The sequence below is a fragment of the Schistocerca cancellata genome, chromosome 1 (genome assembly GCF_023864275.1).
Source record: "Schistocerca cancellata isolate TAMUIC-IGC-003103 chromosome 1, iqSchCanc2.1, whole genome shotgun sequence".
Classification (NCBI taxonomy): domain Eukaryota; kingdom Metazoa; phylum Arthropoda; class Insecta; order Orthoptera; family Acrididae; genus Schistocerca; species Schistocerca cancellata.
Genome location: NC_064626.1, coordinates 408,268,088 through 408,294,958, shown reverse-complemented (window position 1 = coordinate 408,294,958; position 26,871 = coordinate 408,268,088). Strand labels below are relative to the sequence as shown.

General features: G+C 47.5%; 1 long non-coding RNA gene across 1 annotated transcript; it reads left to right on the top strand.

Annotated features, from left to right (window-relative positions):
- The first annotated feature begins 319 nt into the window (after positions 1-319).
- On the top strand, positions 320-23,014 carry LOC126175706 (uncharacterized). Its single transcript, XR_007535605.1, has 3 exons — positions 320-423; positions 4,724-4,846; positions 22,899-23,014. It is a non-coding gene; the product is annotated as an uncharacterized LOC126175706 (long non-coding RNA).
- Positions 23,015-26,871: the final 3,857 nt, after the last annotated feature.

Genomic DNA, 26,871 nt, shown 5'->3' with positions numbered 1-26,871 from the left:
CGCACGAGCAGTGCGGCCGCGGACGCAAGGCCGGCTGGGCCGGGCCCGCGACCGGTCTGGAGCCGAGCCGGCCGGATGCTGCCCGCGCGGGACGTCCCGCGCCCGGCCGGGTCGGCGTCTGGTACTGGTCCTATTCCCACACGGGACATCTTCGGGTCAGCGGCGGGGTCAGCGCTTCTGCGTCGGGAAGTGACTGGAGCCAGTAATCCTTGCAAGTGCGTCGCGTCCAGTCGGTACGGCTGCTCCAGAGGTGCTCGCCCTACACGCCGGGGAGAGTCGCAGCATCCACCTCGTGCCCAGCGCGAACATGTCGATGGCTGCAACTACCCACATTCTCCGGATGTGACTCGCCAGTTTCCTGAGGGTGACTAGAGCAGGCGTGTCGGCAGCGACCACTGCACACCGTCTGGAATGCGTCCAGAGGTACTGCAGTTAACTTTCATGTCGAGCGCTCCTTCGGGCTGGTGTGGCAGTAGCCATCGGCGGTCGAATGCTGCTGCAATTCCGGAGTTCCACAACCGCTGAGAGTAAGAGCAGTAATGGAGTAGGTATCTGCACTGAGCACCGTTTCCTCGGCACCACCGTAATCAGTCTGAAACCAGTACATTACATAGGATGTACTTTACTCAAATAGTTTCCCTACTTTATCGATATAAGGTGCTATTTCTTCGACTCATTCATACCATTCGTAATGTGTGTGTTCAATCATGTTTGTAAGCTCCACAGTAAGATGTTGTGGGCTGCACATCTTGCGGACCTCGTGAATTCTGAGGAACGATAGGCCGGTAAATCATGCAGAAAATTCGTAGCTACCGACTGCGGCTGAAATATTAGTGTTGCTTTCGATCGCATGTACGGTGAACGTATAAAACTAATTTTACTGCAGTTTTCCTGGATTTTTTAACTTACTCAGTTATTTCGGCGAACATCACTCATGACTTGGAACAAGTTCACCAGCATTTCCCAGTTGATATTAAGTAGTGATAATATGTGGGTTTCTAGATAATTAGCTCCGTTGTTTTGTCGAAACCTTTCGATAAGAATCATATCGTCCGTCTTGTACTGCACTCGTCATTTCTGCATTAGAAGACAATCCAAAGTTGAAAAGATTTTTCTGCACTTTCTCCTTACAGCAGGTTCGCAATATGTCCACGCTTACCTGAATCTTTACCTGATTCTGTTTTTCCTTATTTGATTTAGTTGACGTAAACGAAATGAAGTCATGTATCTATTCATTTCTCCAGCTTTGTCTGCGAATAGTTTTGCGTCCCTGGTGTTCGCATCTCGTGGTCGTGCGATAGCGTTCTCGCTTCCCACGCCCGGGTTCCCGGGTTCGATTCCCGGCGCGGTCAGGGATTTTCTCTGCCTCGTGATGGCTGGGTGTTGTGTGCTGTCCTTAGGTTAGTTAGGTTTAAGTAGTTCTAAGTTCTAGGGGACTGATGACCATAGCTGTTAAGTCCCATAGTGCTCAGAGCCATTTTTTGCGTCCCTGGTATCGTTAATGAAACAGTGCCAGGCTGTGGTTAATTGATCGACACATTTCGTAGATGGCTCAAATAGCTCTGAGTACTGTGGGACTTAACAGCTGAGGTCATCAGTCGCCCAGACCTTAGAACTACTTAAACCTAACTAACCTAAGGACATCACAAATATCCATGCCCGAGGCAGGATTCGAAATTGCGACCGTAGTGGTCGCGCGGTTCCAGACTGAAGCGCCTAGAACCGCTCGACCACACCGGCCGCCGTACATGGGTGGATTCAATTACCAGTCCTCTTATCCCTGAGTTTTCAATGCATCTTTGTAAAACGCTTTAGGTGAACTGGCTCTTCAAGTTATGTAACTACCCTTTTGTCGGATAACTATCATCAAGGGTCTGCAAGTTCATGTCTGTGGACACTTCCATGACGCTCGCTCTTGTGTCACACATACCTGTGATTTCGCTAAATCGCTGAAGACGAATGCCAGGTTGATTCCTTTCAAAGGCGACGACGGACTTCCTTCCGTACCCTCCCATAGTTCTACCTTGTGCTCCATCTCCAAGACTTCGTCAGCGGTGGGATGTTAATCTTTAATCTCCTTTCTTCGTTCCGTAATGACACCATTGTCGTAGACGGCCGAGCGGTTCTAGGCGCTTCAGTCTGGAACAACGCTGCTGCTACGGTCACAGGTTCGAATCCTGCCTCGGGCATGGCTGTGTGTGATGTCCTTAGGTTAGTTAGGTTTAAGTAGTTGTGCCATTTTAACCATCTTTTTGTTCCGTAATGTTATCCCATGTAAAAGCATGCGAACGTTTTCTACATGCTTGCGAATCTAGCAACAGCGGCGCGGCGATATGGGTACCAGCCCGGTGTTCACCTAGTCGGATGTGGCAAACCGCCTAAAAACAATATCTCGACTGTCCGGCACACCGGAACACGTCACTGTTCCGTCGGGCGCGCTTTCCCGAATCCTGGAAACGGTGTGATAACGAGGGCGGCTGTTTGGCCAGGGTGTTAGTCTCTACACCGCCAGTGTGGATGTGCAGAGATCGTTTCGCTCTCTTTCTCTGCCGTCTTCTTCAGTCCTGAGATATTTCGCTGTTGTGGCGTCGGAAGCGGGGTGCAGCGGTAAGTTGCCGCACACAGCCCAGTAGAGTCCGTCCGGTGAGATAGTGGCGGCCGCGGGCGCGGCCGCGGGCAGCTGCCATTGGCAGAGCGCAGCAGAGGCTACGGCTCGGTATCGGCGGGGCGCTGCTCGGTATGCCGCGGGCGTCGCGGCCCGCCGCTACGTGACGCCACGGGAGTTGCGCAGCTCCTCACAAAGCCCACGGCCCACGGCCGCGCCGGACTCGCGACGAGAATTGCAGAGGCGCGCCGAATAGCGATGCCCGCCTCCCAAGTTGGCCAGCCAGCCCGCCGCCTGATTATACCCGCCGGGGAGGCGGCCGTCCCGATGACGTGCAAAACGCACCTCCTCTTCCATCTATTACACCCAATTCACATTTCTACCTCATTCTTATACACGGGCATGTTACTGAACCGTGTATACCAATTTTTACTTTCTACAACAGTAGCGTAACTACACCGTTTAAGTGACGTTGTCGATAGTGCTCCAGCTGTGGTGTAAGTGCTCTGCTTCTATGGGACAGCAAACCAACGATATAGCAGAAACACTGAGGCTAAACCGACACAAAATTTATCTTGAAGCTTTGCAGCAGGTATGCTGGACCGCCATTCGAAGCGGGAAACGTACCTTTACCGGGCAATGCTTTTACCGAACGAGGCATCCAGGTATGATAACCCCATCCCTGTCACCTCACGGATTTAAATCTTTTGTACTTCCAAATCCTCTAGGCTAAGCCTAAGTCATTTCTTAATAATATGGCTCTGAGCACTATGGGACTTAACTTCTGAGGTCATCAGTCCCCTAGAACGTAAAACTACTTAAACCTAACTAACCTAAGGACATCACATACATCCATGCCCGAGGCAGGATTCGAACCTGTGACCGTAGCGGTCGCGCGGTTCCAGACAGCAGTGCCTAGAACCGCTCGGCCACCCCGTCCGGTTCTTAACAATATTCCTTGCTTCAGGAACGATAGTCGTGCAAGATATGTAGCAAATTTTTTTGTTAATTTTGGGATGCTAGAGAGAGTTATTGGCGGAAATAAAGCGGTGAGGACAAATCGTTCGTCGATGCTTGGGCAACGCAGCTGCTAAGAGCATCACCCGCGAATGGTGAGGTTCCGAGTTCGAATGCCGGTCAGCTACATAGTTTTCATCTGCTAGGAACGAATCGTTCTTGATCACCTTTTAACACTGCTCCGATAACGAGGCAACTACGATCAGACCACTAGGTAGGTAGATGTCAACGAGTTAGTAAAAGACTGTGGCCGGGCGGTGTGGCTGAGCGGTTCTAGGAGCTTCAGTCTGGAACGGTGCGACCGCTACGGTCGCAGGTTCGAGTCCCGCCTCGGGCATGGATGTGTGTGATGTCCTTAGGTTAGTTAGGTTTAAGTAGTTCTAAGTTCTAGGGGACTGGTGACCTCAGATGTTAAGTCCCACAGTGCTCAGAGCCATTTGAACCATTTTCAAAAGACTGCGTTCTGTAGTTCCGGAGGAAACAGTCCACGGAGTCTCATGGACGACGATACAAAACGGTGGAGAACGTAAACCTAAATTACTTCCTTCTAATTACGAGTTAACACTCACTGTAGTATTTCCTGTTTGCACAGCCTTCGGCAACGTGTAAATGGTAAAAATTTTAATATGGTCCCGATTTGAAATCTAGCAAATGTAGGTGGATGTTAATTGTTTAGCCACTTGACTGAAGTTGCAGAGACGGTGAAACTGAAATGTAAATGTCGGACATTAGTCTACTTCGGTTTTAATGTTTTGCTGAACATATACTCTGATATACAAGGGACTGAAGTTTAATTGGCAATCATGTTGATTCTTGTCAAATACAAGTCTGTCACGCCAGAGGCGAAATTCATTGCTATATTTCCGTGCAATATCATTTCCAGAGGAATGATGGAAAAACAGTTGCGAACACTGCAAGACAGTTGTACATCGATGAATAGACTAAACATTCAATAAAACTTTTTCATTTATCCCTCGTATTTGCTACCGTTATTTAAATAATGCTCGGCACTAGTTAGATGCGGTCAAGGAAATATGCATTAATGCAAAGAGAAATGAATCGTATGCTCCATGTCTTTCACACACTTTTTCTGTCTTACAGGTGATGAGGCGATACGTGTGGGTGGTGTAGCAGAAGAGTACCGGACGCTGTAGCTCCAAGGAACGTGCAGTGCTTGGGAGAAGCCATGCAGATAACGCAAGCTCTACAAGGCCGGAAACTGAGGTACGGCGGTTAGCCTTGGCTGTAGACTATCTATATTGATGCCAGAATGATAGAAACTTTTTGTGAGTTGGTACTCTGTGATTATGATAGGGAATTTTGTGTTATTCGTTGGTATCCTACAAGTTTCCTTGGTTTTATTACGTTAGTTGCAATATATTTTTAATATTTTATCGCAGTCAGTGGAAGCATTGCGAGATATGCAGTAGCTTCCTTGACGTTTTCAGCTGCTTGTTCCACCGCGGGACTAAAGTTCTTTTCTAATCAACATGGCCCAGTAAGCGCGAAGGTAAAGTGCTGGTGTCACTTCAAATCATCTTCTTCAAAATGGCTCTGAGCACTATGCAGCTTAACCTCTGAGGTCATCAGTCACCTAGAACTTGGAACTAATTAAACCTAACTAACCTAAGGACATCACACACATCCATGCCCGAAGCAGGATTCGAACCTGCGACCGTAGCGGTCGCTCTGCTCCAGATTGTAGCGCCTAGAATCGCACGGCCACTCAGGCCGGCTCATCTTCTTCAACCACGGTTTAAGAAAGTTACTAGTTTAAGCTTAGCATGGGAACTAAGACTTCTTTAGCGCCATTAGGCATATGGACGTGGTAAATCTCTTTATAAAACAGAGCTGTCGATCGATGCCGAGTAACTATGTGAACACTAAAAGAAACCGATTGTTAGTTTCTTAAATTCGCTCAGTAACTCCATGCAGTAGTAATGGCACCACTCGTATTCCTCACTGTGAAGATGTGCGCTTCTCACAGTATAGCAGGTTGTACTCATTGTGACAGGGAGTAGTATATGTCACGAATAGCTCAAAAGGCAATGCTTTATACCTCCGCGGGTAGTACTGAAATAAGGATGCCCTGGTATACCGTCATGTGGACGCTGTTTCTCAGAGCAGACTAGTTGTACGAGGGTGGAAAAGGAAATCGGGTGTCACCATATTCAAGCAAGAAGCTCAGCGTTGGTTTGAGGCAATTTATGGGTAAACCATTAAAACGCGGATCAGTTTGTGAGGACGGGGGTTTCTGTAACGGTCGTCCTACCGAATATAAAGCTAAGTGCATTTACCACCGCGCCGCCTCTTGAGGGAAGGGTAGTGGTTTGGCCGACGGATGTGGTTAGGTTCTCAGTGACGCTATTCAGTAAGTTAAGAAATGAGCAGTATGACATCTTTGCCAAGAGATTCGTATCCCAAAACTCTTATACCTGCCAGAAAACAATGATTTCCTAAGCCAAAGCTCTATGATTATTTACTTCTTAGAAATACATTGTCTTTTAAGTAGAGCAGTATGAGCTATACAGGAATGGGTCACTGAAACTTGCAAAATTCCCCGTTTAGTCTCATTCTGGCACACAGTTTAAACCCGCCAACAGGTTTCGGAAACAGCACGACTTCGTCGTGACAAGACGTTACGCTACACGTCCTTCAGTGTAACCTCAGCTGTGACATATATTTTCCCGCACTGTACAGTGGAAATACTAAAGAACAGAACAGTCTCCGTAACAACTAATCCACGCAAAGACGCCACGGTAGCCTGCGTTCTGTAAATCTGTGCCGGCCGCGGTGGTCTCGCGGTTCTAGGCGCTTAGTCCGGACCCGCGCGACTGCTACGGTCGCAGGTTCGAATCCTGCCTCGGGCATGGATGTGTGTGATGTCCTTAAGTTAGTTAGGTTTAAGTAGTTCTAAGTTCTAGGGGACTGATGACCACAGATGTTAAGTCCCATAGTGCTCAGAGCCATTTTTGTAAATCTGTGTTACTTTCCCCATTTCGTACGAGACCTATTGTACGACATGATTTTAACTGATCAACATCAGATTTGGCACGGTAAAGCTAATATACACTTTCTGGAAGTATTTACGTAGTTTCAAGAAACTTTGATGGCAAAGATTAGGTGGGTAGAACGGACAGCTAAGAAAGAAGTAATGAATACACGATTTAGTAAGAACTGCAGAAATATATTCCATTCATACTTCTCCTACTAGGTTTATCACCACTTGTGAAAATTACGAACTCGTCGTCAAAGGCTAAGAATAGAAATTGACTTTAATCGCTAAGCAAAAATGCCGATATTCTCGCTGGTACATCGCTTCGATGACACTGTAATTCTGTCAGAGACGCCAAAGGACATGCAAGAGGAATTGAATGGAATGGATAGTGTCTTGAAATGAGGTTGTAAGATTAACGTCAACAACGGTAAAACAACAGTAATGAAATTTAAAAAAAATGTCATGTGACGAGGGCCTCCCGTCGGGTAGACCGCTCGCCTGGTGCAAGTCTTTCGATTTGACGCCACTTCGGCGACTTGCGCGTCGATGGGGATGAAATGATAATGATTAGGACAACACACAGTCCCTGAGCGGAGAAAATCTCCGACCCAGCCGGGAATCGAACCCGGGCCCTTAGGATTGACAGTCTGTCAGGCTGACCTCTCAGATAACCGGGGGGAGGACTGTAATGGAATGTAGTCGAGTTAAATAAGGTGATGCCGATAGAATTGGAGTAGTGAGTGAGACATTAAAAGTACTAGAAGAGTTTTTCCTTTTGGGCGGTACCGTAACTAACATGACTGGAGGTGATATAAAATGCAGACTGGCAACAACAAGAACAGCGTTACTGAAAAAGAGAAATTTGAAGTTTTAGGGAATCATTTCTGAAGGTACTTGTCTGGGCTGTAGCCTTGAACGGAAGTGAAACGTGGACGATAAGCAGTTCAAAGAACAAGAGATTCTTAAATTTTAGAAATGTGGTATTACAGGAAAATGCTGCAAATTAGATGGGTAGGTAGAATAACGGATGAGGAGGTACTGAATCGAAGCGGGGAGTAAGGAAATGTGCGGCACAACTTGACTAAAAGAAGAATCTGTTGGTACGACACATTCTGAGGCAAAATGGAATCATCAATTTGGTACTGTAAGGAAATGTATGGAGTAAAAACTGCAGAGGGATGCAGAGGGAGTCGAGGTATGAATACAGCAGACAGGTTCAAATGGATGAAGTTTGCAATAGTTATTTAGAGATGTAGAGGCTTGAGCAGGATAAACCAGAGTGAAAAGTTGCATCAAATCAGTCTGCGGATTGGGGAATATTGGAGCAACAAATTTGTAAGACATCACGGCAGTAAAAACTTGTCGCAATAGAAGCTCGTTCCGAAGTACCGGATGGAAAGAAAGTTTCTTTCGCCACTAACGCCCTGTTTCCATTATTTAGACCATCCTCCGTGCAGCCTAAGAGGAAACCGAAAGTGTTTTGTTTCGTGGGATGGGGCGACCTGCAGGCCGGGAGGAGGGGGCGGCGGTCTGGCTCGGTAACGGTGCCGTTTATCAGCGCCGACCCGGGGGGCCCAGAGAGGCGAATCGGAATTCCCAGCAGGGCGGGGAGGGATTTGAACCGGGCAGCATTACCGGCCACCGCCGCCGCCGCCGCTGAATTATTCAGCAGCGGGTGTGCAGGCGGGGGCGGCGGCATGCTGCAGGGCGCCGCTCAGTTAAGTACCAAGTTGGCCGCCGCCGGCACCTGCGCAGCTCTTGGGTCTCGAACTCGGACCCGCCGCCCCGCTGCGCCGCCCTCCGGCCGAGGCGCTTCCCTCCGCGTGAGTCACTTGCCGCCCCCGCAGCCCCCCCCTCCCACGCCAGCCTGCTGCCTCACCCCGCCCTCCCCCGCGCCGGCCCCGCTTCGCGGTATACATCTTATTTCAGTCCTCCTCTCCCCATCTTCGGCTTCTCCTCCTGCGGCGCACTCCCTCCGTTTCCCCCCCTCCCCGCTGCGCCCCAGCCCGCTTCCCGAGGCGTCGCTCTCTGTCTTTGTCGCCCGCTTACTCTCCGTCCTCCTCTGCCGTTCTGCGCGTCTACTTACAACGCTATCTCTCTCTCTCTCTCTGTCGTCTCGCGCTTACTCCTTTCATCCCATCTGTTTTTTATGGTTTTGTTTTCTTCCACAAGTAGTCTAATTTTATATTACGTCTCGCATTCTCCTATCTGATTCTTCGGTGAATTCCCTTTCGTCTTCAGGATGTGTGTACGCCCTTAATGAAAGTGCTTTAAAGAGTTTTATTCTTTCCGGTTCATCGCTCCACCACGGTAGAACACATTTTCATTTGCTTGACACGTTCGTTATATTCCAGCCCATGGTGTTTTACTTTCCTAAAATAACTTTTGGGGCTTTCTTACGGCGTAGTACAGCAGTGTCATACTAGATTCGCCGATCGCGATTGCAGGAAGGTGGAAGGAAGGAAGATAGTGATTAACGCCCCATCGACATCAAGGTCATTAGAGACAGAAGACAAGCTGGCATGGTTTCAGAGATAGGGTAGGTAATCGGCCATGCCCTTTCAAAGGAGCCTCCCAGCGTCTGACTGGAGTGATTTAGGGAAATCACGAGTAACCTAAATCTGGATGTCCGCACGGGGATTTGAACCGTCGTCTTCCCGATTTCGAATCCAGCGTGCTAACTACTGCACCGGCTCGCTCGTGCGTTTGTCCGATACCACAGCTAGTCAGTGAGCTACGAACCTCGTCGTAGTCTTGGATGGGCTGCAATCAGCATTCGACCATGTTCTCTCTCGAGACGGCTATGTACGTGACAGACATCGGCAGAGGAACTCTCAGTTTGTGAGTGTGTAGCGGTAAACGACTCAATGAAGTTCAACATCCTGCAGCTGTCATTGTAATATCTTCTAGTCTTCTCCACCCCTCATTCTTATAGAAACAATCACATTGAAAAATAGGACACATGTATTAGCAGACTGAATAGTTCCACTAACAAAGATGCGCGATCGGATCAATCAGCTAAGAAGGACATTGTCCGCAAATGTTCAAATTATATTTCCGACCGGCCACTTATTTTAATCAGTCTGGAGGTTCCTATATTTCACTTTCCGTTGGTTCACCTATTTTAAATTACTATTCGGCTACACGCTTTAAGAGAATGAGTGACTATTTTAGACTATACCTTCTCCATCGAGATGACAATAATTATTGAGTGACTTTCGATGCCTCTTCAAAGGGTAGCAGAATTTTTGTGACGTTAATGTTATCCGTCGAAGAATATTGCAGTTATTACTCACTAAACCGATATAAGGCGATTCCTAAGACAGGGCTATGTTGCAGTCACACGTTTTGTAATATCGTGACTTTGAAGGACGAAAAAGGTGCAGAACATAAAACGGAAGAATTTCAAAAAAAGGAAAGGAGGTAATATATTATGTAAAGTCGAAGCGCATTTCTCGTGCTAACTTTCAGAGGTTTCTTTAGGATATTGCTTGAGTGAACCATACAAAGAATCCATTGCTTCCGTTCACGTGTTACTGAATAGCCGATTCCCTTCTCGTATGTGAAATCAAAGTACCGTGTAGGTGATAAACATAGTTCATAGACGAGAACTAATTGAAGCAGCGTTTACTTAGTGATGTTTTGGTAACTGTGGTACGGCTAAACAGCTGCTTTGCTGCCAAACACGAAGCTGACCCAGTTCCGCTAGGCACCTCATGGGAACCGCATAATTTACCAGACAGTGGTCATCGCTCTAGTCGACTTGTATTCTGGGCCTGTTGTAGCCAATTAATTTGCCAGCCAGTTTTACTGAGCCTTGGAACGTATTCAACAGTCCACAATGCACCTGACGTGATCAAAAGGGTCGACGATTTATGTAGCTCTGGTAAGAATGCAGTGCGCACTATACAATAAACTATAAAGGGAATACGTCTGTTACAGGAGGTTCCGTAAATATTCAAAAAGTGTTCTGGATTTTTAGTTGTATGCTCTCCAGTATTGTTGTATCAGCCATAATTCTACTGTGTGTATGTCGGAAAATAATAAGCGTATGTTTAATTTCTGTTTTATAAACCATCAACGTCTCGTGGGCGTCTAGCGGTTGCACTGTTGCCGGCCGCTGTGGTCGAGCGGTTCTAGGCGCTTCAGTCCGGAGCCGCGCTGCTGCTACGGTCGCCGGTTCGAATCCTGCCTCGGGCATGGATGTGTGGATGTGTGTGATGCGCTTAGGTTAGTCAGGTTTAAGTAGTTCTAAGTTCTTGGGGACTGATGACCTTAGATGTTAAGTCCCATAGTGCTCAGAGCTATTTAAACCATTTTTTTCTTGTTTGGGTCCATATTAACCTGTACCAAAACAAGGAAAGGAAAGAGCTTTCGGTGGAAGAAAAATGGCTCTGAGCACTATGGGACTCAACTGCTGCGGTCATAAGTCCCCTAGAACTTAGAACTACTTAAACCTAACTAACCTAAGGACAGCACACAACACCCAGCCATCACGAGGCAGAGAAAATCGCTGACCCCGCCGGGAATCGAACCCGGGAACCCGGGCGTGGGAAGCGAGAACGCTACCGCACGACCACGAGATGCGGGCTCGGTGGAAGAGATTTGTATCACAGCGTCGAAGAAATAGTGCTCATAGCTATTAAGATAGGCATTTTCGGCTCATGTTTACTAGAGTTTTTTGATTCGAATGATCGTTCCTCTCGCATTTGTGAATACTGACCATTCCTCTTGGGACGCACTTTGCAGAGCCAATGAAAGTAGCTGGCGTATTTTTAGAAGTCTGGTGTTTCACTTAATTTAGTGGTGAATGCGTATGATACTAATACTAACGATACTGTACAGAGCAGTGAGTTTCGTGATGAAGTTGCATCATTACATGTGAAACATTTTCAAATTTTGCCTGGAGAAGGGCTAGGAGTGAAGCAAACACACGTGTGAGGTAACCAAGATTCCTCTGGGCGGAGAACTAGCTTTCAGTAGAGGAAATCAACGGCCGCGAGAGCCGCCATCGCGTGAGGAGAATTTGTGGATAGTTCCTTTGATAGGACAGTGCCGATTTTCTTCCCTACCCTCCCCTAAAACGGGACTGTCTCTAAACATCTCGTTGTCAATGAGACAGTAAAGCTTATTTTTCCAAAGGTGCAGTCGGCCTGAGTACTTACTTTTTGTTTCCGGTAAAGTGCACTCCACTCTTCCAATGTTTGTTAGTATAGGAAATATCAAACAGCGTCGTGATTCGGAGTCCACGTGAAACTATAGCTCTTCCTACAACTGGTTCAAAAATGGTTGAAATGGTTCTGAGCACTATGGGACTTAACATCTGAGGTCATCAGTCCCCTAGAGTTAGAACTAATTAAACCTAACTAACCTAAGGACAGCACACACATCCATGACCGAGGCAGGATTCGAACCTGCGACCGCAGCAGCAGCGCGGCTCCGAACTGAAGCGCCTTGAACCGCTCGGCCACAACGGCCGCCCCAAACAAGAAAAACGTTGGTTGGTTGATTCGAGGGAAACAGCGAGGTCACCGCTCCTTTAGGGTTAGGGAAGGATAGGGCAGGAAGGAGGCGTGCCCTTTTCAAAGGAAGCGTCCGAGCGTTTACTTGAACCGATTTAGGGAAATTACGGAAAACCTAATTCAGGATGGCTGGACGCGGGTTTGAGCCGTCGCCCTCCCTAATGCGAGTCCAGCGTGCTAACAAGAAGTTGTCTGGTAAATACGGGCTCTAAAACGCTTCAGCTATGAGCGCTTGTTCGGTAGAAAATAAGTGTTTCACAGTAGCGAAAAGAAACGAATGCTCACAGCTCTTAAGGTATGCTTTTAGAACCCATTTTTACTGGACTTTTTTTTACCTGGAGTTATCGTTTATCTCTGAATAGTGACCATTCTTCTTGGGACACCCTGTATAATGACGAGCGACTTGAGCACTTACGTGCAAAAAAATAAAAGATCAGTTACAGCCGTCTTGAAGTGAGAGATTAAGAGATCAATTATTTGTTCTGTGGTCGTAACGACAAATAGTCACAGCAGCCCAAAAGTCTACCTATGACGAAGCAGTCTCGTGCTTCCCCGGGGAGCCGAAGGCGCTGCTGTGGAAGACGGGCGGAACGCGCGAAGTCGGCGCTGCCTGATGATCCCCGCGCATGCGCGGCGCTGAGCGACTGTCTTGTGTTTATGAAGCGCGGTTGCGGCTGCGTGGGGCGCGCCACGCCGTCCGATAATTGCATTACAGCCAAGGATACGGCGTGGTGCGACCGCCGGCAACGTAATTCCAGATACGGGCGCACATAAATTGCGTCCCGGGGCCATCTCTGGCCGCCGGCACTTGCATGGCAAACACTTTTTTGTGCTCTGCTTGGCGGGAGCGGAGAGATGGCCGGACGACAGGTTCGCGCCTGGACCGGCCGCGCAGGTCCATTTTCTCACGGCCCGAGATGTGTAGCAGGGCTGCTGCGACCGGTGCTCCGGAACCGGTCCGCTCTGTCCAGTGGGCCACAAAGAGCGGGGAAGACGTTCCTCGAACTGCAGCTGCGCAGCAACGTGTAGCTCACGGAGATGCGACTCGTTATGAGATACATTTCCGTTTGCTCTGACCTGGCGAGTTGCCGGAAACGGATTGGAGGTTTAATGTCCCGTCAACGTCGACCTCATTAGAGACGGAGCACAAGCTCAGGCAACCAGGTACTTTTCAAAGCAAAACAAAAGATTTAGGGAAACCAGGGAAGTGATGGGCAAACATCTATTAGACGCACAACGAATATAGTGGTGTGGGCATGTTGGGAATGTGGGTCTCACGGGGAGCGTGCATGGGATAAGTCCCTGCAAGCGCACTATCCTCTATGCCCTCGGTAGCTCAGATGGATGTCGGCACGGTACGGTCAGAGGGTCAGAGGGTTAGCTGCCCTCTTTATTAAATCAACTGAGTTAATCGATCAACAACGAACTTAGCCGGCCTGTGTGGCCGAGCGGTTCTAGGCGCTTCAGTCTGGTTCCGCGAGACCGCTACGGTCGTAGGTTCGAATCCTGCGTCGGGCATGCTTGTGTGTGATGTCCTTAGGTTAGTTAGGTTTAAGTAGTTCTAAGTTCTAGGGGACTCATGACCTCAGATGTTAAGTCCCATAGTGCTCAGAGCCATTTGAACCATTTTTGAACAACGAACTTAAACGGATGTCTTTCGATGTCCGCCCCGAGCAGATTCAGCGAACAAAAGCGAACAAGTCTGGTTCCGCGAGACCGCTACGGTCGTAGGTTCGAATCCTGCGTCGGGCATGGTTGTGTGTGATGTCCTTAGGTTAGTTAGGTTTAAGTAGTTCTAAGTTCTAGGGGACTCATGACCTCAGATGTTAAGTCCCATAGTGCTCAGAGCCATTTGAACCATTTTTGAACAACGAACTTAAACGGATGTCTTTCGATGTCCGCCCCGAGCAGATTCAGCGAACAAAAGCGAACAAAATGAGATAAAGATGGATAGAGCGTCTACCATGTAAGCAGGAGATCCTGGGTTCGAGACCCAGTTGGGACACACATTTTCAACATGTCCCCATTGATGTATATCAACTTCTGTTTGCAGCTAGGGTGTCGACTTAATTATCATTTCAAACCAAGGAAAACCTAAATGATGGTGACCGGACAGGCACCTGAGTCTAGTGCCTTAACGCTGCGTCATCTAGACTGGATGGGAAGGTGCCATCTCAAAGAGATGGGCTACAGAGTGTCATTAAAAAGAGAAAGAAGAAGAATGTCACCGAGATGAGGGGGATCTTCACGTTGACTCTGAATGAACCGAAGCAACAGATTTGCTTATTTATTAACATTACGGAGAGACCTACCATCTCGGTAACTATGGCGGTTCGTTTGCTCCTAAAAAGTAGAAACAAAGCCGCCAACATGGTCTTTTTCTGCACCTTTTCTCAGATTTTATCCTCCCTTTGTTTGCATACTTGCTGTTAGCTAGAAACACATGTGATGCACAAAGTAAATTTTTGAAAGCGATGCCAAATGTTACTACGTTGTAAGAAGAAAGTAATAGACGATAGGAAAGATTTAGACAGAAACAGGTGTCCGCATACCAGGCTATTTCATTTGGGAGGGCTTCGGTAAACAATTCAAGCCCGTATAGCCTGAGACAGCATTGGCACGAGAGGTTAGGAATATAACTTCCCATCGACGTCTAGGTCATCAGAGAGAATGTGCTAATAGAGATGAGGATGTGCGGGCAAGAAAATTGGCCGTCGTATTGAAGGAACCATACCAGCATTTGCCTGATGTTATTTACGCACTTCACGATGGTGAACAAAGCTAATTACGAGCACTAGAGAAGAGCGTCCCCAGATTGACTGCTCTAATATTAGGCACAACAAATTGCGTTACTTTCTCCAATTGTGTACAAAATTTTACAGGAATTTCAGAATATTCTAAATTTCCATGCCTGAGCAATTATCTCTGGTTTCTATGCTGGCTAAGAACGACAAAGACTTATCACGCTTACTGTGGCATTGTGTTTTTCGGATCCAAGAAATACTTTACTCCGGTTGACGCTCCAGTACTTTTATTTTTTTAATAAGTGATCTTTTACTGTACAGTAAATATAATTCACTAACGACTTGCTGATTTGAAATATTATTAACACTAAATATATGCTTCAGTAATGTTCTTATAAAAACTGTACGCTGATTGTTTGGATAACGTCATACAAGATAATTCTTAGAATTAGATGCGAATCGGGTTAAAGCTACGACGCCCACGCGTCACGTGATCAGCAATTTTTTGTTGATGCTCATTCTTGGAGGCCCACGCAATAGCGTGTAACATTGTCGCCTGTAACTGCGTGTGTAATAAATGCAGACGTCATCGCGCATCTGACTACGATAAACGGATCGGCTGATGTGAACGAGAGTGAAGAACTCTCGTCATCTGAGCAACAAAAGAGTGAGAAACGCAGGTAGAAGTTGCAGTACTTTTCCGTCGAATGTTGATATCGTTACAGTAGCCTACAATGAGGATTCACCTGCTATATACGTATGAGAGAAACGTTTATAACCGATGCTTTTAGAAGTACTTGATTGATTAACGGGATCTGATACCTCGTCAGATACAGTAAGCTGGGGTATATATTGAATACTAGCCAGACGACTTACAATTTTACCATACCTGAGATCTAGGACGTTGGCCTATTAACTGCACTGCATTGTTCTTATACCTGTTTTTTACGGACGCTTCTGTCTAAGCTGGCGTGTGGTCAACGTTTCCACCTCTCATCTGTCTCTCTCTACCCTGCCTGTATCTCGTCGTAACTATGGGTGGTGAAATGGCTCTAAGCACTATGGGACTTAACTCCTGAGGTCATCAGTCCACTAGACGTAGAACTACTTAAACCTAACTAACCTAAGGACATCACACACATCCATGCCCGAGACAGAATTCGAACCTGCGACCGTAGCGGTCGCATGGTTCCAGACTGAAGCGCCTAGAACTGCTCGGCGACACCGGCCGGCTCATAGAATCAATGCAGTAACTAGTTAGGGGAAAGCTGCAACACACCACTGAAATTATCGTGCCCAAGTAGCGCAGAGAGCATCAACTTCAAATGCATTTCATCGCATTTACTTTGAACGCAAAGCCACCACTTAGAAAAGGTTCGCCAGAAGACGCCAGTCAACCAGCGTGCTTTGGTGAGCCTCTGGCAGTTACAGCACCTCAAACGCAAGCGCTGATCGGTTTCACTGTGGTGGCTCGCTAGTTCCCTGTAACCATACAGGTGATTACGTGGCCAATCAACATTTTCTGCCGTATCAACCTGTCAATACATACACCACGACATGGATTCCAGCAAAACGTACAAAACTGAGTAGGAAATAGGCAACAGTGTTTTTCCTCTCTCAATAATAGCAAAATTTTCCTTAAATTGATTAAAATGGACGGATGCCTAAGAAACATAAGAAACAGGTCAATTTCTAGTTGTCCACCGGCGCAACGGTGGCAGATCCGGGGTGAGCTCAGCAACGCGAATGCATCTGAGTAGCTGCCTGCACATAGGAATCGTGGTCAAGGCCTTCTGCAAAAAATCTGAGTGTCTCTTGAAACTATAGGCAGCTTTCGGCGAGAATTAAATCACAGAGGGACGGTGATGGTGGCTGTGGTCGTGGAGACGGTGAGAAAATTATAAACGTTAACCACTTAACCGAGTGGTTTCAGAGCTACGTACTTCTCGGTCAGGGAATAATTCTTCTGAGCGAGGATCGTCGTGCACATGAGCTGTGCTGACCTACTGAAGTAGAGCTCTGCACACTTTCACTTCTTCACTAAAATTTTCTTCACGTAACTGTTTTTAGAACTTTATCGGGACATACTGGCAGCGTGCTTGTGTCGTCAAATATTTGAAAACATGAGGTTACACACAATGGAACTTGACACTGTGTGCATAAGAACGATGTCTGTTTACGAGATTTTTCTATTAGTCCGTGCTGGCCTTTGCTTTGTTGTGCTCCAGAAAAATTTGAGAAAATGGCTGGTTACAAGAGCTGTTACCACTGGTGTTTTCGTGGACAGGGTGGAAGTGATGCTTAGGACCATAACGTTAGCTAATACTATAGTAACTCAACGAACATGAAGTGCCGTTGTGCTATGTGTCTCTAAAAACATACCACTTTTGGTGAATGACTGAAAGCTTCTGGCTGCAGTTTCAGAGTTTGAGCTCGGTCGTTTGGGAATTGTGCATCTACACAATCTATCGTCGCCTTACTATAGCGTTGAAAGCTATACACACCTAGGCGATAACGCCAGGCTGTAGCTAAGAGACACGGGGCTGTCTCATCGATATATTCACAATGACCTTCGTGGTCAATCTCGGCACTAAAAAATAGTTTAGTCGAACACACTCAGGACTACGCTAGCGTCTTTATGCACCCCAGTATTCGCGTATAATTTGCTGTTAACTACATTTCTGAGATGCATCGGATGTCTAGTATTTTAAAAATAATAGCAATAAAATATATAAAATATTTTAATATAATGATATCAATAGTTTGTCTATATGAGTGCTTCGTACATCGTTTTAGCGTAACTTCCGTGAAACTGCATTTCAGAGAAAGAATTTGTACGAAAAATTGGGAAGTACATGTATCATGTAACGTATTGACTACATCTTAATTATACGATTCAAAAGTGCGTTCACCACTATTTAACTTAGCACTACGACTGCGAACCCAAGTCCACCAGACAAGAGGTGTTCGAGCGTGGAGACAGGGGATACTGTTTCTTTCGGTCGTTTCAGCCTACGTTCGGAAAAGTCAGTCTTCCTGTTACTATTTTACTAGCGGAAAGTCTTTCCTTTTCGTAGTTCCTTACTAAACTTCGTATAATACACTCACCAATCGCGTGTGATTTGTTGTTCGGCAGCCTTTCACTGATAGTCCTTCCCCATAAGGGATGTTTCCTGCAGCCCGTAAGGCTGCAAGCCCATCATCGTGGCCGGTCGGTCGCAGGTTCGCATCCTGCCTCGGGCATGGATGTGTGTGATGTCCTTAGTTTAGTTAGGTTTAAGCAGTTCTAAGTTCTAGGGGAGTGATGACCTCAGAAGTTCTAAGTCCCATAGTGCTCAGAGCCATTTGAACCAACATCGTGAGCTTGTGAGACAAACAGCCGAAAAGTATTTTGTGTTAAACGCCGAGTGTAATTTTCTAGATTTTCTTGCCATCCCTGAGACTCTTAGTTTTCACGCTACTTTACTGTCCGAAATTTAGCTGCGAAATATGGAAATTAGTATGTATAAAATATGAACGCTTTGGTAAAACGTTCTTCGGTGGGCGAGAGAATTGAGGTTATATCCCCCATGACACTCCTGCCCCTTTTTGCATCTGCGTCTAGTATGTATTGAAAGATTACGCCCCTGTATTTTCTTGCAGTGACTTAAATGAATTACGGAAAATTTTCATTAAAAGCCTCTCGCTGAACATTCCTCTAGAATGTTATTCTGGCGTCTTGTTCCACAGCGCCAGCTCGCTAGGATGCAGATATTGATCCCAAGCCGGGGACAGCATCCCTAAATTAGTGCCCAGTAATCTGATGCTTCATTCTCAAGCTACAGGACGAACAGAACGTGCGTGACACGAGCGCAACAATGCTCTCGCGACATCGCGAGTAGAAGCGCGGGCAGGCTGTGTTATCGCAGGAGAAGGCGCATCATTTATGGCGCATCGTCAGTTTTTGTCTCAAAGAAGTTTGTTGCCCGCAAAGGCTGCGAACTAATGCTGCTGAAGGGAAACTTTACTCGGGTAAGCGACCCACCCCGTCCTCTTACCCCTCCTCGAGCGCCCCACAGTCTGCCGCCGAAATCGTCGCCACCGCGTGGAAAACTCGTGGCGCGCAAAAAGCCGTGCCGCAGTGCGCAGGCGGGCGCGCATGCGCAGAGCGCGCGCGGTCCGCTGGGAGACGACGCGCCTCGACCAACTTTGCGCCACGGCGGCGGCGGCGCCGACCAAATTTTCGAGGGAACTCGCAATTACCGGCAGCTGCCAGGGGGAAGACCGGCTCTCCGGCGGGAGTGCCGCGGACGGGGGAAAGAAAAAACTTCCAACTTGTGTTTAGAGTTTTCCTCGTGTAATTTATCTTGCGCAGGGAAAGGGATAATCTTTACTGAAATGGATGTCGGTAGGAGGGGGGGTGGCGCTTTTCGCGGCTGGTGGGAGGTGCCGGGGACGGGGCTCCAGCGGGCGGCGTCCTGTCTATCGCCAACTTGAGAACTTCCACACATATTTTACTTCACGCCTGTTTAGAAAGGCGAGGGAAGGCCCACGCCGCGCCGCGCGCGCCAGCTGCTGCGGAGGGGATAAGAATGAAACAGAGCGCGCGCAAATCGCATTTGTCCCCCCGCTTCCTTCTGTTTGGTTTAATTACGCGTCTCCTTAACAGGTGGGAGCAGCAGTCGCTCCGAATATTAATTGCGGGAGGGACAGCAACTTTCTGTTTCCCCCCCTGACGTACTTCCTTCGCGAATCGATTGTTTTGCTTGATGTTGCAGCAAGGACAGTACACGGTTGTTCTTGTCGGTGTGACAGTGCTGGCTTTACGCTCAGATGTTGATACCTCGTTTTTGAATTACAGTATAAGTACTATTCTACTGAAACTTCCTGGCAGATTAAAACTGTGTGCCGGACCGAGACTCGAACTCGGGATCTTTGCCTTTCGCGGGCAAGTGCTCTACCAACTGAGCTACCCAAGCACGACTCACGACCCGTCCTCACAGCTTTACTTCTGCCAGTACCTCGTCTCCTACCTTCCAAACTTTACAGAAGCTCTCCTGCGAACCATCTGTAAAGTTTGGAAGGTAGGAAACGAGGTACTGGCAGAAGTAAGGCTGTGAGGACGGGTCGTGAGTCGTGCTTGGATAGCTCAGTTGGTAGCCGGCACGGTAGCTCCGCGTGTTCGGTCAGAGGGTTTAGCTACCTTCTGTACTAAAAGACTGAGTAAACGGATCAACGAACAACCTGAACGAGTGTCATCGGACGTCCGCTACGAGCAAATTCAATGAACAATATAGAGCAAAATGAGATTTAAAAAAATGTTGGTACAGCACTTGCCCGCGGAAGGCAAAGGTCTCGAGTTCGAGTCTCGGTCCGGCACACAGTTTTAATCTGCCAGGAAGTTTCATATCAGCGCACACTCCGCTGCAGAGTGAAAATCTCATTCTACTATTCTACTGTTTTGTGGATATCTTGAAATAAACAGTCGACTTCTGCAACTCAAAGTGTGCTCCCTATCGTATCTGTAAGTAAAGTAGAAACCTCTTACTTAGCTTCTATTTCTGTCCACAGAGGTACCTAGGACTGCCTCCATTACATATAATCAGGAATTAATAATAAGCATTTACGACGTAACACGAGTTCACTGATAAGCCCTAGTCAATATATTTGCGTCAATAAAACGAGTATAATTACAGTCGAAAGACACGCCAACAGCCTAATGCATTTAGTAGGTGTGCCGTCTCGCTACGACTAGACTTTATCTGAAGATTTTACCAGATAAAGTGTTTTAAGTTTACCACAACATGCACTATTTCTTCTCGTGTCAGTATATAAACTCACTCGTCCTTTAGTATTTAATTCTTTTTTGGAGTCCAGTCTTACAACTGGTGCGATACGGACCGCCATAAATTGCTCTCTTGTGCCAACCTCTTCATTTCACAGCGGTATTAGCACACTACGACCGCAATTATTTGTTGGATATGTTCCAGTCCCTGCCTTCCTCTACATTTTTTTCGGTTACATCTCCCTGTAGTAGCATGGACGTTATTCCCATCATTCCGTACCTTCTTGTTGTCAGTGTTTACCATATGTTCCTTTCTTCGTCGATTCTGCGGAGAAGCTCCTCATTCCTTACATCACTCTGCCTAATTTTGAGCGTCCCTCTACAGCACCGCATCTTAAACGCTTCGACTCTCTTCCGGTTATCCCACAGTCCTGATTCACCAGCCTACAATACTGTGCTTCAGAAGTACATTCTTAGAAGTTTCTTCCTGATATAATAGCCGGTGCTTCATACTAGCACACTTCTCTTGGTCAGAAACACGCTCTTTGCCTGTAGTCGTTCTTGTTTCGTGCATCAAGCGGTATTTCGGCTCCAGTGTAGCAGAATTCCGCTAACTGCGTCTACTTCGTAGTCCAGAGTTTTAGTGTTAAGTTTATCGCTAATCTCATTTCTGCTTTTCGTCATTACTTTCGTCTGTCTTCGGTGTACTCCCAGTCCATATTGTGTATCCACTAGATTGTTCATTGTACTCAACATGCCCTCTCTCTTCTTCGCTGTGGCAGAAGATAGCAATGCGGACAGCGATTCTTATCACTGATACCTTTCACCTTTCTTTTATTTCTGCCGTTGCTTCTTCGCTGTGTAGATTGAACAAAACACTACGTCTCTACCTCACAACCTTTATAATGCGACCACCTCGTTTTTTATTGTAAATTATCTGTCCTTCCCTAAAGGTTGTCTACTTTTCTCGGAATTTCTAACATCATGCACCATTTTACATTGTCAAATTCTTTTCCAAGTCGACAAATCGTATGAAAGTGACTCGCTTTTTTTCTTAAGTATTGCTTCCATTATCGATATGAACGTCAGAACTGCCCCTCTGGTGACCTCACCTTTGACGAAAACGGAACTGGTCGTCCTCTAATTTTTTTTGTCCATTATCGTGTGACTTGCTCCGGAACGTAGCAGGATAATAACGAAAAATCGAAGACCGAAAGAGGCCAGACAGTCGTACTTTCGAGAAGTTATCTAGGCAGTTTATTTTAAACAGCCGATTTTCTTATTTATAATAGTCGATAGTAGGGTCTACGTTAAGACGTAGAAAACATCATCAAAAATGTAATATGATATCACATTATTGGAACTGGTATGTCAAGCGTAAATCATTTCAGTGGAGTCTTTAACGAATCATCTAGTTTCTGGCGACTTGAAACTAACTCGCCAGCTGTTGAGTTGTACTGTGTGTAATCACTGCATAATTTACTGTAGACTAAGCGTTATGTTTTGTTGTCCATGCACAGTTTCCATCAGCTGACATTCTGTAATAAAATCACTTGTATTATTTCGGCGTATTGAGTAATGTGTTAACGCGAATTGACAACTACTTTTATTACGAAGATGCAAAGAGGAACATACGAAAGACTTCCAGTTCCACCGGCCATTACATCAACTTGTCAGCCCTAAAGAACTCGTATGTATCCTCTTTGTGAAATGCACGCAGCACGAAGCACCTGAACGTACATTTTCGACACAAATTTCAGATATGAAACGATTTTTTACTAATTTACTGCCCACATCATTGTGACTATACATTGTAATACCTGAAAATGCAGGAAAAAAATACAATGAGATGGTATTACGTGTATTACAGGCAGCAACTGTTTAACTTCGATTTATTCATTAATATCAGCCGAACACTACTTAGTAACTGACTTATAAATAAATCGGAAACTTATGTATTGTTGTACTCTGTTGATGTTTTTGTTTTGCTCCTAGGAGTCGAAACTAAATTCCGGAGTGTCTACCGTGTGTGTTCCCCTGTGCCATAAACGAAGAATAGAGTGACCTCAAAGTAAGCTAGAGTGAATGTGCTGTAGAATTTACCCATCATTCCAGTCGAAGGAGGAGATAATAAAGTACATTTAAATTGGCAGTCAGCCAACTTGTGTAGTAAATAAGGCTAATATGCTAAATTTATGTATTTACATCTAAAATGTGAGGCATCCAAATGTAGCTTTCGGTATTGCAGTGATTTGGCCGACATGGTCGTGGCCGACCCAACGGTCCATCAAATCCATCCGGTCGCAGGGAAGCCCACACGTTCACGTAAAAAGCTTACAACGCTCGCCAGAACTGTATAACAAGGTATGTATCAACACAGTTACGTTACTATCTAAATGGTTGATTAATTTAGTGCTGAAGATACTAATCACACAGGTGATCGTGGAATTAAAGGAAACAGACAACTGGAGGCTTGACATGTCCAAGAATAAACTGGAGTAATGTCAGTAAACCGCAGAAAAATGACAAACGGACACGCTGATACGATGTGAACTGCGAAGCACTCTGTACCAGCGTCAAAAAAAAAAAAAAAAAAAAAAAAAAACGGCCCATAAAGATAGTTCAGGGTTTTCTTCTCTCTTTTTTATATTTTTACCACAATCTGCCGTTGGCAATACAGTAAGAGAAAGCGTCACATATTTCCTTTAAAAATGCCGACTGAAATCTTAAAAATACAACTAGATCATCATTACTGTTTGGAGGTCTCAATTGTCTTTTGTTGAGATACACAATGTATCCAAAGACTGCTCGATACTTTATATTAAGATCTAGTGCTTTGTATGAGTAAAGATTTGATGTATACAAGGGGTAAACCACAACGGTTTACAACGTGTCACAGTGGCGTAGGTGAAGTCGAGTCGAGTTGATCAATCATATTATGTCTACGTTTCTGCCGGCCGAAGTGGCCGAGTGGTTCTAGGCGCTCCAGTCTGTAACCGCGCGACCGCTACGGTCGCAGGTTCGAATCATGCCTCGGGCATAGATGTGTGTGATGTCCTTAGGTTACTTAGGATTAAGTAGTTAGAAGTTCTAGGGGACTGATGACCTCAGATGTTAAGTCCCACAGTGCTCAGAGACATTTGAATCATGTCTACATTTCTAAGACTTTTGGTAAGATATAATGGGAGTTTTGAAGCTACAATATGAAGCAGGGTAAATAAAGAAATAAATAAATGAGTGAGTGCTGACTAGCAGGCATGTGTAATTTCAGAATGTAGTTGCGATGTGTATTTGAATTGCACGTGTATCGCTGGGAACTGACAGAGCTGTCCCTCCTCTCTAGAAAAAAAAGAATCAGTACGTACCGACTCTCGTCTTATCCCACACCCAGGCTGACATGCAGAGTCAGATTGGAGAAAGGCAGAACGTTCATACCAGTAGTGAGCGTACCCAGAGTCATTTATGGAGGACTCTCAAAACTATTTCGTCATTACTATGTTTCAGCGCCTGTGTTTTGCGACGTACCCTGCTAAAAACTCAGGCACTGCACTAAAGTATTTCATACCATACAACGCCGCAGTGCCGGCCCGGGGTGGCCGAGCGGTTCTAGGCGCTCCAGTCTGGAACCGCGAGCCCTCTACGGTCGCAGGTTCGAATCCTGCCTCGGGCATGGATGTGTGTGATGTCCTTAGGTTAGTTAGGTTTAAGTAGTTCTACGTTCTAGGGGAGTGATGACCTCAGAAGAAGTTACGTCCCATAGTGCTCAGAGCCATTTGAACCATTTTTGAACAAAGCCGGGGGGGGGGGGGGGAGTCGCAGTAATTATGTGCGAGTACATGACATAGACACACGGTGATGTATGGAAGTTTGGGTCGCTCCTGGATGTCTGCTCGGATGGCCGTCCATGTAAAGCTGGAGACTAGGGTTCGACTCGTGGTACACTGTGCAGCTTGATATTAATCATATTCGCAACTTTGAATATATTTCTTATATTTCCTCTTCCACTGTGAAGTTAATACGAAGTATCTCCGCCCCCCTCCCCCTCCTCCCACGTTCCTAACACCACCCTTGTCTCGCCAGCACATATGATGCATACGATCTTGCGTCGCATGTTGGCAATCAGCTGACACGGCGTAAAAAGTGGGTCAGTGGACCAGCCGTGCTGTGCGATGTCCCCCAGACAGGGACTGCAGCGTCGTGTCGCTTTGACCACTTGCGCGGCGCTACGGTGGGAGGCTGCTAGGTGTAGTAAGAAGCGTGGCCCGTGGTGCGCCTCTGATTAATCCATTTCCGTTTAATTATCCGCGGCCAGCGACGGCTCTGTTTTGCCGGCGGAACACTTGGCTGTCATTAGCAAGATGCGCCGCCTTGAGCCCAGCGTTTCTTACCGGCCTTCCCTCCCAGCGGACCGCATTTCGCGCCTAGCTGTAAATCAAGTTTTAGCACTACATTACTGCGAAGCAGGAGGAAGGAAGTCTGGCGAGCGCGAATGCACAATGGGAAGAAGGCGGCGGCGGCGGCGGCGGTGGTGGAGGAGGACGTGGCAACAGCGCCGGGCGGATTTTGCTGGTCTAAGAAATATCCACTCCCTCCATTTCTCCTGGTTATACCTCCATCGCACGCCCCTGCATCGATAAAATTTTCTTGCGGGAGAACTGTCATCTCCTCCTCCTTCTTTTCCTCCTTTTGTTTTATAATACGCGCTCGCGTCTTGGCGTCGCGTAGGTGGCGAGCGAAGGGGTAGCGGCGGCTGCCGAAACGCTATGTAACGCTCGCCGCCATTGGCCGGCTGGCCGGCGGGTGGGCGTAGCCGGCGCAGTTCGAGGGACAGAGGAGGGGAAATTGCGTCACTGGCAGCTCTCCGGGCTGCCTCTAAAAATTCCCCCTCCCTCCCGCGGCCAACAGCCAGAATTCCCCCCCACGCGCTCGAAAAATCTCCCCTTTTTCTCCCCGATCCCCACCCCGCGTGGAGCGCTCCACGCGGCCGTAATGGCAGGAGATGCCGAGGAGATAAAATTAAAAAAAAAGGGCGAAAAATTGGCGAAACAGAGGGAAAAAGGAAAAAGACGGGTAAAAACTTGCGCATTGAAGGTATCGGCGGCGGTGTTTTTACGCACCCAGTCGGGCGGCGGAGCGCGCGCCGTCCCGTGCGCCGGTGGCGCCCGCTTTTTCCACCCCTTTTTTCCGGCGGCAGGTGTGGGCGGCCCGACTGGAGGGCGGCCGCGGGGGTGTGGGGCGGCGCGGGGATGCCCGGCGCGCCGCCGCGCGGCTGAAAAATGTAAAAAGCTCCGTCGAGCCGCGGCCGCCGTCCGAAGCGCAAGCCACCAGGGAATGAGGCGCCGTCTCCCGCTTTTTGAAAAGCGCACGGGCAGCGCACCGCACTGCGGCCGTTTCTTCCGCATTCGGAGCGGCCTGACGTCGCCGGAGAGCCGGCGTCGGCGGCGCGACTCCCGCAAGGTAAGCCACGACGTGCGCGCCGCTAGCCCGTGCTCCGGAGCCGGGGCCGCTTCGCCCCGCAGCTGCCGCAGTCCGCCTGCTGCGACGACGTCTTGCCCGCGGCCCTGCGCTCTCCTTAGTCGCGAGACGCCGCAGCCCCGCAGGGCGAGGCAAGATGGCCGCCGTCTGCAGCGGGCAGTGTCTTGGATCGATACGGCGCGCCCGGCCGGCTCCCCCTTGCGGAAATGCGAAGGAGAGGCGCAAGGCGAGGCAAGGAAATGCGAGCGCTGCCGAGGTGGCCGGCCTTCTTCTTCTCCATCTGCAGATTTCTGCTGTAAGGGGGTGCCGGGAGAGGGGAGGGAGGGGCGGGGGGAGGCAGGCGTCGGTATTGATCCGCACGTCGTCGCACTTGGGAGGAAGAGGGAGGAGGGAGGGGGGGGGAGTCTTTTCTTGGTAACCCCGCCATGACACTTCTTGGAGGAAGCTGTGTACATCGATCCCTCGCATTCATATTTAGCATCGTTACAACTTACGAAACTTCCTCTCCACAACTAACCAACTCATTTATTTTTCTTGAGACTGAGCATTTCTCAATTTCCTAAGTCTTACTTACATACGGAATATGCTTCGCTTATAGGTACAGATGATCATCGTTCTCTTTATTCACCGTTTTAATTCCGTATTCATTTCACATTCCCCCCACTTCATGTTATCATGGACGATCTTTACACTGTGTCGTATTCATGCATATTTCCTTTTCGTGAGCCTTTTAGCTTTCCATAAAT